Source organism: Theropithecus gelada, chromosome 9, assembly GCF_003255815.1.
Source record: "Theropithecus gelada isolate Dixy chromosome 9, Tgel_1.0, whole genome shotgun sequence".
Classification (NCBI taxonomy): Eukaryota; Metazoa; Chordata; class Mammalia; order Primates; family Cercopithecidae; genus Theropithecus; species Theropithecus gelada.
This window is the reverse complement of record NC_037677.1, coordinates 47505021-47524455: the sequence shown is the minus strand read 5'-3', so window position 1 is coordinate 47524455 and position 19435 is coordinate 47505021. Positions and strand designations below refer to the sequence as shown.

The 19435-nt window shown below is 39.3% G+C and overlaps 1 protein-coding gene and 1 pseudogene across 3 annotated transcripts in view; one reads left to right on the top strand and one right to left on the bottom strand.

The window, feature by feature from the left end:
* The window catches only part of BMPR1A (bone morphogenetic protein receptor type 1A), a 168618-nt gene that overhangs the window by 57800 nt on the left and 91383 nt on the right, over positions 1-19435 (top strand). The window lies entirely within an intron of this gene.
* The window catches only part of LOC112631038, a 35063-nt pseudogene continuing 21798 nt past the window's right edge, over positions 6171-19435 (bottom strand).

Below are 19435 nucleotides of genomic sequence, written 5' to 3'. Positions count from 1 at the left end.
TTTTCTTAATGTTTTTAGCTCATTTTGAAATACTAATAGTGGTTTTAATTTTAATCTCTTATGTTTCTGGCCCTCTAGCATGATGTATTTGTCTGTAAGGAGGATGTTGTTTTGCTCCCTATTCCTTCCCTGTTTCTGTTTTGTTTTGTTTTGTTTTTTCTTTCGAGACGGAGTCTTACTCTGTCACCCAGGCTGGAGCGCAGTGGCACGATCTTGGCTCTGTACAACCTCTGCCTCCTGGGTTCAGGCAATTCTTCTGCCTCAGCCTCCCGAGTAGCTGGTACTGTAGGCACGCGCCACCATGCCCGGCTAATTTTTTTGTATTTTTAGTAGAGACAGGGTTTCACCATATTGGCCAGGCTGGTCTGGAACTCCTGACCTCGTGATCTGCCACCTCAGCCTCCCAAAGTACTGGGATTACAGGCATGAGCCACCATGCCTGGCCCCTTCCCCATTTTGTTTTAACTTCTATGAGATTTGGATCTGAAAACTTTGCCATGGGTCAGTTTTATTGGAAGGTCATTTTCCTGAATGTTTGGAAGAAGACATAGTGACTCAGGATAGCCTTTCTAATTTCACAGAGTTATTTTCCGTTATGAAATATGGATTGCTTTTGAGGTCTCCTGTTTCTATTACTGTCTCTCACTTTCATGTGGGCTTCCTCTTTCCTTTGTTTCTGGAGAAGGTTTTCCTGTTCAATTTTGTTTTAATTTTCAGCAGTTGTTTTCCTGTGCGAGTGAGGCTGTGTCCTAGAAGGGAGGTCTGGTTGGTCATTTTCAAGTTGACTTGACTCCCGTGTCCACTTCAACCCTTATGCTATAGGCCCTTTGCACCATCTGTATCTTCAAATGTGCCCACTGTTCATTCCAGTGAAGACTTGTTTGTTATTTGGCTTGTAGAGGGACATGGAAGAAGCAAATCAGTCTTTACCTCTCTCAAGCCTGGAGATTTGCAGGCACTGGTTTTATCTGTAACTGGAGATGAGAGTTCAGGCTCAACACTAGTTTAAAAATCTGTATATGGAATAGCGATACCCTGGAATCTAGGGCTGAGATCCTGTGCCTCGCACCTGCCCACAAGCCAAGTGCCTGCCTGTGGCAGTGACTTCTTAGTGCTCGTCTACATCTAGATCTTCTTTAGTCCCAGATTGTTGGGAGCATTTAATTCCTTTGCTCCTCGATGTTAGGTGGGATCAGGTGACTGATGCTGGCCAGTAGACTTTGAGGGAGGTTGTGTTACTTCTGAGTTGGCATAGTGAAAAACCCATGAAGATACTCTGGTCTCTTTCTTGCCTAGGATATCCCTGGTCATAGGATTCATTTGATGCGGGAACAAGGTGGTCAGCCTGGCTCTTTGAGTAACTGGAAATAACCCCTGCATACCCGTGTTGGACATATTACATGAGACAGAAGTAATTTCTGTTGTACTAAGCCATTGAAATTTTGGGGTTGTTACCACAGCCTCACTTAGACCTATGCTATCTAATATGGCAGCCACTAGGCTACACGTGGCCATTGAGCACTTGAAATGTGGCTAGTCCTAGTTAAAAGGTGCTGTAACTTTAAAGTCATACTATATTTGGAAAAAAAGGTGTTAAATATCTAAATTTTTATATTAATTACATATTAAATAACATCTTGTATTCATTGGGTTAAATAAGATGCATTAAAATTATTTTCAGCTTTCTCTTTAGTTTTTTTCATGAAGCTGCTTAGAAAATTTAAAATTATACACGTGGTCACATTTGTGGCCTTATCCACAGCACTGACCCCTACCTTAGTAATTCTGTACTCCTCCCTCATTTTGACAGAAGACGGGCAGTTGATTGTCTAAAAAAACTGAATCAGTGAAATTCCAGATTTGAAGAGAGTACAGAAGAGGAGTACACTGCAGATGGGGATTAAGCAGAAGTCGACCTACTGGATCAGGAGATACACCTCCTTGCCTTTAATTTCTGTCCATGTCCTTTTTCCACTTGTTTGCGGAGCACTGACAATTGGAGTTATACACTTCACCTAGGAGACTGAAGTACTCTTTTCTAAGAAACTGAATGGCTTCAGGGAAGAGATCAACAGAGCCTGATACTTAAGGCTGTCGATATCTGCACAAGCAGGAGTTACCCTGCAGTGAAGCCTGCTAGTTCACAAGCCCCACCTACATGCAGAGAGGGTCCAGTTGGGGTTGACGAACCACCCATTATGTGAACAGCACCCAAGATATACCAGACACTGGTGGAAAACTTCTAACAGGAATTAACTCGTTAAGGGAAAGAGAATAATAATGTGAGTCTATTTACATATCATCAGGGATCTGTTTGTATATTAAGATAATTCAGATAACGAAAGTACAAGTGAAAAAATGAGTCTGTGATAAAGCTCTTCTCCAGGCATCCCCGTTTCTACAATAATTTTTTTCCAATTTTTAAAATCAAGGTAAAATATACATACCCAAAATTTATCATTTTAACCATTTTTAAGTATATAGTTCAGTGGTATTAAATATATTCATAATGTTGTACAGCCATCACCACCATCCATCTCCCATACTCTTTTCATCTTGTAAAGCTGAAACTGTACTTGTAAAACAACAACTCTCCCTTCTTCCTTCCCCCATCCTTGGCAACCACGATTCTACTAATGTCTCTCTGATCTTGACTACTATAAGTACCTCATATAAGTTGCATCATTTAGTATTTTTCTTTTTGGTGGCTGGCTTATTTCACTTAGCATAATGTCTTCAAGGTTTATGTTGTGGCATGTCTCGGAATTTCCCTCATTTTTAAGGCTGAATAATATTCCATTTTATGCATATACCACATTTTGCTTATCCATTCATTCACCCACAGATAGTTGGGTTACTTTCACATTTTAGCTGTTGTGAATAATGCTGCCATTAACGTGGATATGCAAATAAAAGAGTATTATAAACAAATGCTAACAAATTGGATAACCTAAATGACATGGACAGATTCCTGGAAACACAAAATCGACTAAGACTAAATCATGAAGAAATAGAATATTTGAATAGACCTTTAACTAGTGAGGAGATTGAATGAGTAATCAAAAATCTGGCAAAGAAAAACCCTGGACCTGATGGCTTCACTGGTGAATTCTGCCATACATTTAAGGAAAAACTAATACCATTCTTCAAGTGGAAAAAAAAAAAAAAACTGGAGAAAGAGAACACGTTCCAACTCATTCTATGAGGCCAACATTACACTGACACCAAAGTTAGACAAAGATACTACAAGGAAACTACAGATAATACCCCTTAAGAACATTGATGCCAAAATCTTCAACAAAGTACTAGCAAAGTTTCCTCTGATATTTTAAGAAGTTTGCTGAAGTATGAGTAGTTCTTTGGTTAATACTTTTTTGAGATGGAGTCTCGTGCTGTTTGCCCAGGCTGGAGTGTAATGGTATGATCTTAGCTCACTGCAACCTCTGCCTCCCAGGTTCAAATGATTCTCCTGCTTCAGCCTCCCGAGTATCTAGAATTACAGGTGCCTGCCACCATGCCTGGCTAATTTTTGTACTTTTAGTAGAGACAGGGTTTCTCCATGTTGGCCAGGCTGGTCTTGAGCTCCTGACCTCATGATCCACCCTCCTTGGCTCCCAAAGTGCTGGGATTACAGGCGGGAGCCACCGTGTCTGGCCAGCTAATAATTTTAGGGAGCAGATGAAGAGGTCTTCAGATTGCTTTTAGCTCAGGTTTTTTTGTTTTAAAATGTATTAAGTGGATGGAAAGAAACATGTTAACTGAAGATTGGAGTTTGCTGAAGTATGAATAGTTTTTTGGTTAATAATTTTAGGGAGCAGATGAAGAGGCTTTCAGATTGCTTTTGTCTCAGGATTTTTTGCTTTAAAATTTATAAAGTAGATGGAAAGAAACATGTTAACTGAGGATTGGTGCTAGTTTTTATTGACAGGTCATTTCCTATAGGGAGAGCAGTAGTATAAGCAAAACAACAAAATATTCAAAATTCTCAAATAAGTACTGTTTATTATTGAAAAACTCAGATAAATGTAGAAGTTATTTTTTCCCTCTATTGAGCAGCAGTTACGTATGCTAGAATCATAGTTTGAATGATTCAGACTGTGTACCTGTGATCTGACATACCTGAATTGGAGTTCCATCTCTGCCACCCACTTTATTTGACTCCATAGAGAAATTACTCAAGCCCCTTAAGACAGACACTGAAATAGGATACAGTTTCCAAGAAGGCAAGTTTTTGGATGTTTTTTTTGTTGTTGTTCATTACTTTATACTGAGGTTTAGATTAGTTTCTGGGACACAGAACTAGCACTCAGTAAATATGTTGAATGAAAACGAAGAATTCCTGCCTCCGAATTGTTTTGGGGATGGAATGCGGTAATGCATGTATAAAGCATTGGGCCTGCAAGTGAAGCCAACCACATATTAAATAGTACTCAGCTCTTACCTCCATATCTTATGTTCTTATTTCCCTGACTGTATCCTCACACATGAAGAAATGGCTACTTATTATTATTGCTACTTATTTTTTAAAGCCACTTACATCTCTGGAGATCTCTGTATGTGTATTAAAAATACCATGTTTTGTAACAATTGGCCTGAGAAAACTTTTCAATTATACAGAATTTGAGATCTTTACAACTTGAATTTTCTTTTTTTTTTCATTTTGAGTCTCGCTCTGTCTCCCAGGCTGGAGTGCAGTGGCGCGATCTCAGGTCACTGCAGTCTGCCTCCTGGGCTCACGTGATTCTCCTGCCTCAGCCTCTTAAGTAGCTGGGATTACAGGCATGCACTGCCACGTCCAGCTAATTTTTGTATTTTTAGTAGAGACGGGGTTTCATCATTTTGGCCAGGATGGTCTCGATCTCCTGATCTCGTGATCCACCCACCTCGGCCTCCCCAAGTGCTGGGATTACAGGTGTGAGCCTCTGCGCCCAGCCACAACTTGAATTTTCATAGCAAACTATTTTTTTTTTTTTTTATGCTTGAAACCTAGTGCTTCTTTTGCCTATGCATCTCATCTCCTAAAAGTAATGGCACTTATCATGTCAGCCTCACGGATTATGGTAGTGGTTGTTATCCTTGAAATTACCAATAGGGTAACAGTCTCCAGGCATGCTATGGGTTCTTCAGTTACGAGTTTTTGCCTATGCATCTCATCTCCTAAAAGTAATGGCACTTATCATGTCAGCCTCACGGATTATGGTAGTGGTTGTTATCCTCGAAATTACCAATAGGGTAACAGTCTCCAGGCATGCTATGGGTTCTTCAGTTACGAGTGGCATAGCTTATGTACATGTTAACTGAAGAATAAATGGTTTTTCCAACTTCCTGCTATACTCTCATTTATCCCTGTAATGTGAATTGTCCAGAGGAGAATTTATGGTCAATTGATTAGACTGATGGTTTCTGCTAGCTCTGGCAAAAGGTGAACCTAGTTGCTTTCTAGCACTTTTCCTACTAACCCTGCTTCTCACCTTGTACCTAATACCACATTTTTAGTTTAGTTTCTGTTTTGTTTTGTTTTGTTTGAGACAGAGTCTAACTTTCTGACACCCAGACTGGAGTGCAGTGGTGTGATCATAGCTTGTCTGCAGCCTCGAACTCCCAGGCTCAAGTGGTCCTCTCACCTCAGCCTCCTGAGTAGCTGGGACTACAGGATTATGCCCCCATGCCCGGCAAAATTTTTGGGTAGAGATGGGGTTTTGCCACGTTGCCATGGCTGGTCTCAAACTACTGGGTTTAAGCAATCCTCTTGCCTTGGCCTCCCAAAGTGTTGGGATTATAGGCATGAGCCACTGCACCCAAAATCACCTTTTTAGTTTGGAAGATGACTTTTTTTTTTTTTTTTTTCCTCTTAGAGAAGCTTGAGGGTACCAAATTAAGTTCTGTCAGTTTCTTCTGTCTCCACCTCAAAGATCACTGTGTGACTTCTTTTTTTCCTTCTTAGCTGTTTCAGACGAAGTTTTCCCTTTTTCTAAGGCTCAGTCCTTATCATCTGAGTCCTCCCTCTCATTATCCATCTCTCCATCCTTGGCTGTTTCTAGTTCGATTGTAATGCTGATCAAATCTCCTTCAAGTTCAAAACTGAACCAGTAAAACCTTCCCTTGATACTGCCATTATCTCAGAGCTATGTACCGTGCTTCTTGCCCTCCCCGCTGGACTTCTCGGGATGCTAGTTGATGCCTGTGTAGCACTGTTTCATATACTTCTTCCTGGCCACTGCCTGGTTGGCATCTACCATTTCTCTGGAATCAGCAACCCCAATAGCAGATTTAACTGCTGATTCCATGGTTTTTGTTACTTGTCCTTTTTTGCAGTGTTTTAAATTATAATCATCTTTTCACTTATTTTTTTAAAGAAGGTAATTTTAAAAAAGCATCCAGCAGTAGAAAATTTGGAAAATATGGAAAGTATAAAGACGACAATTATCAACTGTAATACCAGCAGTACCTATTGTTAAGCTCTAGGGCATGTCGTTTCCATCGCTCTCTTTTTAAATGCATTAAACAGAGAAGGATCACAAGGTTATTTTGTGATCTGATTTTTTCTGTCTTAATATGTTGTGAGTATATTTCCAAGTACTTATTTTCGTGTGGCATAACGTTTGTAGTTACACAAAGTGGCGGTGTTGAGACTGCCCTGGTTCAAATCCTGGCTTCAGTTACTGCTGCAGTGTGACCTGAAGAAAGTTACTGCTTTGAGTTTTAGTTTCCTCATCTTGAAAATAGTGATAACATTCTTAACTAACTTCTGGGGTTGCTGTAAGTATTAAGTGAGCTAACACATAGAAATAATTCTTGGCACTTAACATCAGCTGTTGTTACAATATTGTCTGACTGTACTATAATTTACATTATTTTTGTTTTTGCTTGTTCTGCCATCATTAAGCGTGTTGTAAGACCATATGTGTCACTAAATCTGGGTGTACAACATGATTTTTTTTTTTTTTTTTTTTTGAGACGGAGTCTCGCTTTGTCGCCCAGGCTGGAGTGCAGTGGCGCGATCTTGGCTCACTGCAAGCTCCACCTCCCGGGTTCACGCCATTCTCCTGCCTCAGCCTCCAAATGGCTAGGACTACAGGCGCGTACCACCACGCCCGGCTAATTTTTTGTATTTTTAGTAGAGACGGGGTTTCACTGTGTTAGCCAGGATGGTCTTGATCTCCTGACCTTGTGATCCTCCCGCCTCAGCCTCCCAAAGTGCTGGGATTACAGGCGTGAGCCACCACGCCTGGCAAGATGATTTTTTTTAAATGTGCATTTTTATTAGTAGGATTGCTGGGCTAGTGGATACATCATGCACATTGCTAAGTTGCTGTCTAGAGAGGCTGCATTTATACCTCCCAAGGCTGCACAGGAGACCATTAACTTCATTACATTTTTCCAAGAAACTTTATGCTATTGCTCACATTTTATGCTGCTCCCTTGCTAAAAGTGAATAACAATATGATCATGTTGTTACCTCTCTCTTGCCAAAATACTGGACTTGATGGTAAGGGGATCACGGTGACATCATCATTGCCCACAGATGTTTCTTTTTTCTCCCCCCTCCTCCCCTCCTCCTTCCTCCCTCCTTTTGTTTCTTGAGAGGGGTTCTTGGCTCTGTCCAGGCTGGAGTGCACACTCAAGTGGTCCTCCCACTTCAGCCTCCTTAGTAGCTGGGACAGCAGGCACGGACCACCACATCCAGCTAATTTTTGTATTTTTTGTAGGGAGGGGTTTTTACCATATTCCTAGGCTGGTCTCAAACTGCATGTTCCCAGGCTGGTCTCAAACTCGTGGGCTCAAGCGATCCACCCACCTCGGCTTCCCAAAGTGCTGGGATTACAGACCTGAGCCAGCATAGCATGCCTGCCGTCACATTTATTTCTTGATCTACATTTTATTCATTATTTAGGTTCAACTTCAGCATGTGTCATGTATTTATATACAGGTTCTAAATCTTTCCATTTGAAAAATACTCATTTTTCTATCCAAAATGAATTCAATTTTTCTTTTTATTCTAGTCCCAGTCTGTGTATGAGTAAAACCCCAAGGACCCTATATCCTGATTTTACTATTTTTTGTTCATGGTTTGAAACAGCTTTATTAAGATATAATTCACATACCATACAATTATTTAAAGGGCACACTTCAGTGGTTTTTAGTATACTCACGGATCTGTACAACCAGTATCACAGTCATGCAATTGGTTCAGGATTTGGGAAGAAAATGTATGGCATTAGGATTAAAAGTACAGTGTTTAGACTCTGGGTTTGAATCCCAAATCTACCATATTTATAAATTGTGTGACTTTGAGAAGGTTACTTAATCACTATGAGCTTCAGTTTTCTTTTCCCCCCCCTCCTTTTTTTTTTTTTTTTTTTTTTTAAGGCAGAGTCTCACTGTGTCACCCAGGCTGAAGTGCAGTGGTGCAATCTCAGCTCACTGCAACCTCTGCCTCCTGGGTTCAAGCGATTCTTTGTCTCAGCCTCCCAAGTAACTGGGATTACAGGCCAGCATGCCTGGCTAATTTTTGTATTTTTAGTAGAGATGGAGTTTCACCATATTGGCCAGGCTGGTCTCAAACTCCTGACCTCAGGTGATCTGCCCGCCTCAGCCTCCCAGAGTGCTGGGATTATAGGTGTGAGCCACCGTGCCCAGCCTGGGCTTCAGTTTTCTTATCTGTAATATGGGATTACTAGTGGTATCTGCCCCATAGTCTTATTTTAAGGATTAAGCCAGATAATAAATGTATAGAATTTAGCACAGTAAGTGGCACATAGTAAATGTTTGATAAATGGAACTCAGTAAATATTGTTGCCATAATTTTGTTCTTAACCAGCAAGTGTTTGATGCTATTAGGCATTGTTACTAAATACTGGAAGGTGTTTCTACCAGTGATTCAGAGGGTTTTCTGTATCCAGCAAGCTTTTAATACAGCTTCTTGTATTATTCTCCCATATAAACTTGTAATTACCCTCTGAAAATACAGTTGATTTCCTATTGATGGAGAACAATAATAGTAGCTTACACTTAGTGCTTACTGTCTGCCTGGCACTGTTCTAAGTGCCATACCTATATTAACTCCTTTGATCCTCATTTTACAGATTGGGTACGGAGGAGGTTAAACAACTTGGTCAAAGGATTACAACAGGTAAGTGGTGGAGCCAGGATTCTAACCTTGGTACTCAGTCTGGCTACAGAGCCCATGCTCTTTCTTAATCTTTGTGTTCTTCTCTTTACTTCCTAAAGAATGGTAGATGCATTTCAAACATCCTGACATCTTGGCTGCTGAGGATTCTGTATGGAAAAGCACCATGAGGTCTTTAATGCTTGGTTGGAAGGAGAACTAAAATGAACAGTTGTGTGTGCTATAGGCATGGGCCTTAGGGCAGCTGTATATTTATCATCTGGGTCAGACTGTACATTGATGATCCTGCTTCACCACCATAGAATCCAGACCCCCCGTAGGGCCATGACTAGCCACAAAGTACCCTCCCTGTGGAATGCCTGTTTGAACTTGAACTACTCCCTCCTTGCATGGTATCAAATCCTGCGGATCCTTGGAGGGCCACCTTAAATTACTTCCCACCTGTGAAGCAGTAAACTTTAGTGCTCTTCGATTAATCATCATGTGTAGTGATATGACATTTGCAGTATCATCTGTTACCATTATTTAAATTTGAATATCTTTATGTCTTGACTCCTCATGTTGATTACATGTTTCTTGCAGGCAGGGAACTATATCTTAAATGGTTTTTTTTTTTTTTTTTTTGAGACGAAGTCTCACTTTGTTGCCCAGGCTGAAGTGCAGTGGCGCGATCTCAGCTCACTGCAAGCTCCACCTCCTGGGTTCATGCCATTCTCGTGCCTCAGCCTCCGAGTAGCTGGGACTACAGGCACACACCACCATGCCAGGCTAATTTTTTGTGTTTTTAGTAGAGATGGGGTGTTACCATGTTAGCCAGGATGGTCTCGATCTCCTGACCTTGTGATCCGCCCGCCTCGGGCTCCCAAAGTGCTGGGATTACAGGCGTGAGCCACCGCGCCTGGCCTTAAATGTTTTAAAATTTGCTTTAATGGCTCCTGGAAATATTACCAAGTTTTGTGTGTGTGTGTGTGTGTGTATTTGTATGTATGTGTTTCTTTCAGTCTCACATGTCTGTCGATAATAGAGTATCTCTGAAATTCAAACATACCTAGCCTCACAAACTTAGTCCCAAAGGTACATGCTGTGTTTTTGCAAGAAGGTGGGCAGTCCCTAGTCGGCTGTTGGATTATGTGCATTGTGTTGGGGTAGTAGTTGCTGCTAATTGCCTGTCTGCAGCTCCTCAGAACCTGTTGTTGCTTCCTTTTGAAACCTTCCTTGATTGCCTGAGTTGCTGTTCATCCTGCATCCAGGCCCCTCCCTTAGGCATGTGACTCACGGGTTTAAAAGACAGTGCTGTGTGGTAATTAACTACCTACCTCTCATTACATAGAGATGAGAACTTAAATGTAGGCTTCCCAGCTAAAACTTTCTTCCCTGTGTGTTTATCCACCCACAGACATGTAGCAACGCTGTCTCACACCTGGCCTTTTGGAGAAAATATTGCTAGACTTATTTCTCTTGTTTGAAATCGCTAGTTGACATATTCCTGTACAAGTGATGGATTTTACATAGGTGCTCTTAATTGAAAATAATTTTATTTTCTGTAGCTTCTAGAGTTCTGTTAGTGTATTGATGCACACATCTTGGGTGGGTGACAACTGGGTTTTTTGTGAAGATAATTTAAAGTTTTTAGTAAATAACAATTAAGTATTACTTGACAGTTTAATTGGACTCAATTCTGACATGACCCATACATCCTTGAGGGGACAGATGTTTATCATTTTCTATGAAATGTAATTAGTTTTTCAGGAAACTTTGTCCACATAAAGGAATTGATTCCATCCTTACTACCTGCTTAGCAATCCTGAAAAATATTGTAAATACAATCTTAGAGTATGCATCATTAGGAAATAAATCTATTTTGAGAAATAAATTTTAACATACACTATTAATAATAGGACATTTAGAAATGTTATTTTCTAAATATATTAGAAATAATAGGACATTTAGAAATGACATTTTTTCTTGCTTTTTGTTTGTTTGTTTGTTTTGAGACAGGGACTCATTCTGTTTCCTAGGCTGGAGTGCAATGGCACAATCATAGTTCACTGTAGCCTCAACCTCCTGGGCTCAAGCGATCTTCCCACCTCAGCCTCTGAAAGTGCTAGGATTACAGGGTTAGCCACCAGCATCCAGCCAAGAAATCCCATTCTAATGTATTAGTGTGGTTTTATCTATTTTAGCGGTGTAAAAATCTTTGTGAATTATATATAGTATAATTGAATTGCCAAAATAAACGTCCTTGCCCTCAAATTGCTTATGATATTGTTTCTGAAGCACAGATATAATCTTTTGACCTTTTAAGCAAAAATTAATTTTTCATTCAACTTTTTTTTTTTTTTTTTTTGAGACAGGGTCTTGCCCTTTTGCCCAGGCTAGAGTGTAGTGATGCAATCATGGCTTACTGCAGCCTCAACTTCCCAGGCTCAAGTGATCCTCCCACCTCAGCCTCCCGAGTAATTGGGACTACAGGCACGTGCCACCATACTTGGCTAAATTTAACATTTTTTTGTGGAGATGTGGTCTCGCTATGTTGCCCAGACTGGTCTTGAACTCACGGGCTCAAGTGATCCTCCTGCTTCAGTTGCCCAAAGTACTGGGATTACAGGTGTGAACCATCATGCCCGGCCTTTCATTCAACTTGTAATTCACAATTTCCAGAAAAAAGCTTTTTTTTTTTTTTTTTTTTTTTTTTTTTGAGACGGAGTCTCGCTCTGTCGCCCAGGCTGGAGTGCAGTGGCCGGATCTCAGCTCACTGCAAGCTCCGCCTCCCGGGTTCACGCCATTCTCCGGCCTCAGCCTCCCGAGTAGCTGGGACTACAGGCGCCCGCCACCTCGCCCGGCTATTTTTTGTATTTCTTAGTAGAGACGGGGTTTCACCGTGTTAGCCAGGATGGTCTCGATCTCCTGACCTCGTGATCCGCCCATCTCGGCCTCCCAAAGTGCTGGGATTACAGGCTTGAGCCACCGCGCCCGGCCCAGAAAAAAGCTTTGAAATTACTGATGGAGGAAAGATCTTTGGGACTTGCTTATAAATGTGTTAATATTTGATTTTAATAAGCTCTGTCATACTAACACTGTTTATTAAGCTTTGTGGTAAAATTACTACCCATAACTAAAGAATGAAATACGTATTTTCTGCAAATTGTTAAAAATTTATAAATTGATAGAAAAATTGAATGAAAAGTGAACACCGTTGTGTCTTTCACTAACTCAGCGGCTCACTTGCTAACGTTTGCCTCATTTGCTTTCTCTTTCTCTCTGTTTATAAAGACATACTTTTTTAATTCCCCGAGCCATTTGAAAGTAACCTGCAAACATCTTGACATTTAACTCCTAAACATTTTAGCACGTGTATCTTAAGAACAGGGTTGTCTTCCTGAAGAGTTACATTATCATGCTTAAGAGATACGGTATTAATGCAGTATTATCTAACATATGATCCCTATTTAAATTTCATTTATTTTCTTCCCCAGAACAGTTCTTTATAGATGTTTTAATTTTTGATCCAGAACCACGGGAAAAAATGTATCTATATCTATAGAGAGCTAAATATATCTATATTTGATCCAGAAACCAATCAAGGAAATACACACACACACCCTTTTGGCTGTCATAGTTCTTTAGTTTCCTTTACTTTAGGATAAGCCACCACCCAGCAGTGGTCTTTTATGAAATCTCATCATGTTTTTTCTTTTCTTATATAAGCTATACCACAATTTGCTGATTATATTTCATGCCTAGATTAAAATAAAAATATTTTGGAATGAATATACTATATAGATGGCATTAATTTTCCATTATATTACATTAGGAGGAGAAGTAACTTTTTTTTACATGTTGTTTTTTCTGCTGTATAATAGTTCAGTATTTGTTTTAATATACTGCTGTTAAAGATTTGTGATACTGTGTCCTTAAATTTCAAAATAGAATTTTGTAGTTTACTCTTAATTTTGTTAGTATGTTATATTCCAAAATTATAGAAAGTGCTGTAATAGACATTTATGTAATGTGGGTATACATTTAAATTTTAAAAAATCTTTTAAATTGTTAAAATATTAACATTTAACCGTATCTGCTCTAGATAGGTTTAATTTTACAAGGATCTATCTACCTCTCTTTCTATCTATCTATAATGTATATATCCATTTTAAATAATAATAATAATACATGAATAAATCTGGCCCAACCTTCTATCTTAAGAAATGTAACAGCAACTTTGAACTCCTTCATCCCTCAAGACAATTACTCCTCCCTTCCCAGAGGTAACCATCCTCCTAAATTTGATGCCATTCCCTTAGTTTTTTCTTAAGTTTTACCACATCTGTGTTGTCTCTTTCACATACTTTTTTTTTTTTTTTAAGTTTTCTTGTTTTTGAGCTTTATACAAATGGAATTATTCTGTATGTATTCTTCTTGGACTTGATTTTTTTATTTAACATTACAATTTTGAGATGTCATTTATGTTGACATTCTTAGCTGAGGTTCATTAATTTTCATTATTAGGTGATATAATCCAAATTATTGGAATATGGAATATGTCATGAATATACCACAATCCATTTTACTGTTGCTTTACACTTGGGTTTCACCTAGTTTTTGGTATGGAAAAAATAGCTTTAAATATTCTTTTGCGTGGTTCGTGGTAGCTAAGTACAAAAGGTTCTCTAGGTTATATACATAGACCTGGAATGGTTGAGTCTTGGGTATGTACACCATCAGCTTTACTAGGTATGGCAGAATGTCTTCTTTTACACAGTTGTGGAATAAACCAAATGAGTTCAAGAAGAGCAAGTTTGTGAGAGGATGGACAAGTGAGATAGTGAGTTACATTTCGTGTGTTTTGAGTTTTAGCCTATTTAGTTAGAAATGTTAAGTAGGCATTTGAGATGTGTTTACTTTTTTAGCTCCACCCATCTTTGTTTTTTCGTGGGTTTACTCATTCAGGTGTGTCATCTTTCCCTTCTCCTTAAAGTGGTCTTTAAAGAAAAAAATTGTAATATCATGGTACAACAATTACTTGATCGTAATAGAAGATGTGTTCAGTTTTTATATCTTCAGTCTCAGGCCATCCATCATATGCAACCTTTTTATTTTTCTGGACCTTGAACCACAGAACTACATTAAGCTAGTTTGCTGTTTTCCAGGGATGACATAAAGAAGTGGGTAGAGGGTGATGCTGTTAGCAAGTATGCATTCCAGGTAGTGGTTCGCAAAGGGGAGAAAACCTAACAGAAAGATGGTTGCAAGCTAAAACAAATAAACCAGTAAGTAAGTAAAAAACCACAACACTCTTTCGTGATTATTTAGATCTGAAACAAATAGCAGCATGTATTAATAGTCCCTGATGATTTCACTGTATTGTAGCATAACTCTGGTATTCATAATGTCAATTCTGAATTTCTTTATATGTTGAGAGAGTGTAATCATGCACATTTTAGCAGATCTGGTGAACTGCTAAATCTAGAATCACTCCCTGATAATTCCTGACTTAATAGTAGAAATTTAACTGTTTTATGTGGTGAAATTATTCTGGGAAGCTTGTTCCATGGGACTTTTACCTATTAGCTAATAAAACAAATGGTCTGTTGATACTTTCTCAAAAGCTCTGTAGAAAAAGAAAAACAAAAACAGGTGATATACAATATATTTCTCTACTGGCTGAATTGGATTTACTTGGAAAAGGAAAGAGGGTGTTATCAAAAAATTTAAATGTCTTATTAGCTTCATAAATTGTAGAGCAAGAATGAGAATGTGGAAGTGTTTTTATGCTTCTTTGTTGGGAAGGATAAATTACAAAAGAACATAGAGCTGGGTGATTATCTGGGGTTCATTCTGTTGCAGGTGCCACCCCTAGAACAGATTGGCACTCCCCTCGGAATAGTCACCCCTTCACGGAGCCAGAGCAGGAGGGATACGGAGGGAAAGGGCCCTTTCCCAGCTTCAGACTGAGCACCCAGAAGTCGACCTGGGACTGCTGTTTTGTTTCTAGGAAACTGGAAACCTTGGCAGAATTGAAATTTCCTAGGTGATTTTTTTCTTCTTTGCTTTCCAAAAAATAAACTTGTATGTACACACATATATATATACACACTCACACCTACATAAAAGAAAGATAATTTCAAAGAAATACTGTATCTCGTATAGTCCTTGAACAGTTATTTTACTATTCAAAGTAGGTTCTTTAAAATTTTAAATTTGAAATAAGTATGGATTTACAGAAAATTGCAAAAAAACAGTAAGGAGAGGTCCCTTGTGCCCTTCACCTTTCCCTTAGTGGTTACTTCTTAATACCCACAGCACAACATTAAACTAGAAATTGACATTGGTACATTTTGTGTGTTTAGTGCTGTGCTGTTTAAACATATATGTAGTTGATTTGTGAACCACCGTGGCATCAAGACACAAATGCTACCACCACCAAGATCTCCCTTATGCTGCACACACCTGCCCCATGGCAGCCAGTAATCTGCTTTTCATCTCTATGATGTTGACATTTCGAGGATGTTAATAAATGGAATCACATAGTATGTGACCTTTTTAAATTAGCTTATTTTCACTTGGCCAATTCCTTGAGATCTATCCAAGTTGTGTGAATCAACAGTTCTTTCTTCTTTATTGCTGAGTAGTATTCTATGGTTTGTTTAACTGTTCACCTTTTGAAGGATAATCTTTTCCCCTAGTTTTTGGCTTTTAACAGTAAAGCAGCTGTGAACATTCATATTCAGTTTTTTGTGTGGACATAAAGTTTTATTTCTTTGGGAGAGGTGCTGTTGAAGAAAAGAAATTATTCAGTGACACTTGTTAAAGCATGGTAAGGAAGACATTATTCAGGATCATCCCTGTAAGTGTAGGGACCACTACAAGAGTGTCTTACAATGGGTGCGTAGAGAGCGTGGCCTCAGTGCTGGATGTAGCATGGGCAAGTGGGAATTTGCAGCCAAGGAACTGGGTGAGGGCCAGTGGATGGAAAAATTCTCAAGAGGAAACGTCAGGTGTAAGGGGTTTCTGCCTAAACTGACCTTAACAGGATTCTTTCTTGCTAAAGACAGGCCAAGGTGATCAGATATCTGCTGGAGGGTGGCAGAAGATGAAGAGGGTAATCAGATAAAATGATGGGAGGTTTGCTAATCTAGCTTAGGAGGATTCTTTGCTAAAACAGGAATTTACAAGGAAGTACACAGATAGGCCTGGGAGAAAGTTCAGGAGCCTGGCTGATTTGACCAAGCAAAGAATCTTTGCCAGAGCCCGGGGGTATGCAGTTGGTGGCTTACCTGTAAGTAGCTGTGCCATTTTACTTGCTCGCTGGCAATATATGAGAGATCCAGTTTCTTCACATTCGTGTCCACATTTGGTATTGTCACTATTTTTTTATTTTAGCTGTGCCAATAGGTGTGCAGGGATGGTTGCAGCATAGTTTGGTTTGCATTTCCCTGATGTCTAGTAATGTTGACCATATCTTTTCATGTGCGTATTTGCTGTCTGTGTATCCTCTTCAATAAAATGTCTCTTTATATTTTTTGCCCATTTTCTAGTTGAAATTTTTTTCAGTTGTTGAGCTTTGAGATTTCTTTATATATCCTAGATGAGGCTTTTGTCACATATATTGTACAAACATTTTTAATTTTGTTGAAGTTCAGTTTATCGTGTTTTTTTTTCTTTCATGGATCATGTTTTTGGTGTCATTCCCCATTCCCCATTCCCCACTCTCCACTCTCCAGCCCCAGATGGCCATGAATTTACTCTCGGTCTCTGTGGAATTGCCTATTCTGAATATTTCCCATAAATGGAATCATATGTCTGGCTTCTTTCACTTAGCATATATTCAGGCCTTATCGGTGTTATATCATGAACCAGTTTTTTTTAATGGCTTCATTTATTTTTATAGTTGAATAATGTTCCACTGCATGGATAAGACCACATTTTGTTTAGCCGTTTGTCAGTTGATCGGCAATTAAGGTTGTTTTCGCTTATTTGTCTACACCAGTACAGCTGCGTGTGTACCCTTCAGCCCTGCACCTTCCTTATACAGGATGCACAGATGTACGCATGCGAGCACCTGTGTGTACAGTTTTGTTTTCTTTTTTAAATAGTGGAGGATTAACTTATTTTGTAGTTGTTTTTTTTCCTTCAATATTTAGGATGCCTTTTTATGTCTATACAAATAGATATTTATCTCATTCTTTTAAAACACTGTATAGTGTTTAGTGTGGCTGCTTAATTGATCCTATTCTAATAAACATTTATTTGACATTGGGCAACTTCCTGTTTTTCTTTCTTATATAACAGTGGCACCAGGCACAGTGGCTTACGCCTGTAATCCCAGCACTCTGGGAAGCCAAGGCAGAAGGATCACTTGAGCCCAGGAGTTTGAGACCCGCCTGGGCAACATACAGAGACCTCATTTCTACAAACAAACAAACAAAAAATTATCCAGGGTTGGTGGCACTTGCCTGTAGTCCCAGCTACTTTGGAGGCTGAGGTGGGAGGATCACTTGAGCCCAATAGGTTGAGGCTGCAAGGAATTAGGATCACACCACTGCACTCCAGCTTGGGTGACAGAGCAAGTCCCTGACTCAAACAAAAAAATAGTGACACTAATCATCCTTGTACAAGTGTCTTTTTGGTGCATAGCTAATTTTATCTACTTTTGGATTTTTCTCTTCAATGCCATTCATCATTAACTTACTTAGAAGTGTATTGATTATCTCCTATAGACCAGGCATTGTACTGTGTATCAGACACTGGGGATACAAACACTAATAAAATGCTATACTCGAGTTTTTTGTAAAGACGATATACCTATAAATAGGTAATCATGGTTCACTGTGATTAGCACACAATGTGTTATTACTAAAATCCTGTGGAACAAGTAACAAAGGAGTGTGGAGGATTAAAACAAGGGAGGGGATGCTTGAGGTGGGTCTTCGTGAGGACAAATGGAAGTTCATTTGGGAAAATGTAAGAACACTGAGTTTTGAAATAGAATTGCAAGTGTGAAGAAAGGGACCAGCACTGCATAGGGTGGCATATTTAGGAAATAGCAAATCCATAGTTTAATACAGTCATCAGGAGGCTGTTGGGCAGAGATTGTAGCAGAAGGTAAGGCATGTTAGGTTAAACAGATTGAAAGCAGATTATAGCAGTCTGTGAATGTCCTAAAGAATTTGGACTTCATTTTGTACATAATTAGAAATAATTGAAAAAAATGTAGGCACACTTAAATTTTTTAAGTTTAGTAAATTTTTGTGCTGTGACACTTTATCACCTCCCACAATCACCCTCTTCTACCTCCTCATCTAGGCAACCACTGCTTGTTTTCTGTCTCTAAATTTACTTTTCCTCAACATTTCATATGCATTGGAAACATGTAGTATGCAGTACTTTTACACTGGCTTCTTTCACCTAGTGTGTCTTTGAGGCTCATGTATGCTGTAATGTGTATCAGTATTTTGTGCCTTTTTATTGCCTGATGGTATTCCATTCTGTGGTGATGCCACACTTTATATGCTCAGCAGTTGATGGATGTTTGGATTGTTTCCAGTGTTTGGTTATTATTAACAAAGCCGCTATGAACATTTGTAGATAAATCTTTGTGTGGGCACATATTTCTCTTGGGAAGAGGAAATTTTGGATCTTGTGATGAGTTTATGTTTATATATAACTTTAAGAAATTGGGGCATGGTAGCTCACGCTTATAATCCCAGTGACTCGGGAGGCTGAGGCGGGAGGATTGCTTGAGCTCAAGTCAAGAGGTCAAGGCTGAAGTGAGCCATGATCGCGCTGCTGCACTCTAGCCTGGACAACAGAGTGAGACCTCACCTCTAAAACAACAAAGAAAAAAAAGTTTACAGACTATTCTCCAAAGTGACTGCATCATTTTACAGTCCGGTCAGCAATGTATGAGGGTTCCAGCTTCTCCAGATGCTCATCACCACTTGGTATTGTCTTTTTGATTATGCCCATTCTAATGGCTATATAGTGTGTCTCATTGTAGTTTTAAGTTGCATCTTCCTAATGACAGGATGTTTATAATCTTTTCATGAAGCAGTTATATTTTAGAAACATGAGTCCAGTGGATAGAGGTAAGAATGGAGGTGAACTACATGAAAGATGAGAGCCTACGCCAGACAGCATGTATAGAGATGGGGAGACATTTTAAAGTGTATCAGCGTTAGAATGAGCAGCATTTAGTAACTCCCGAGTATAATAGATGAAGCAGAGGGAGGTGGGGCTTGTGATCCCAGGATTTTAAACTTTGGCAATTGGGTTCTTCTTGGTTAATGGTGCTGCCATTAGCCAAAA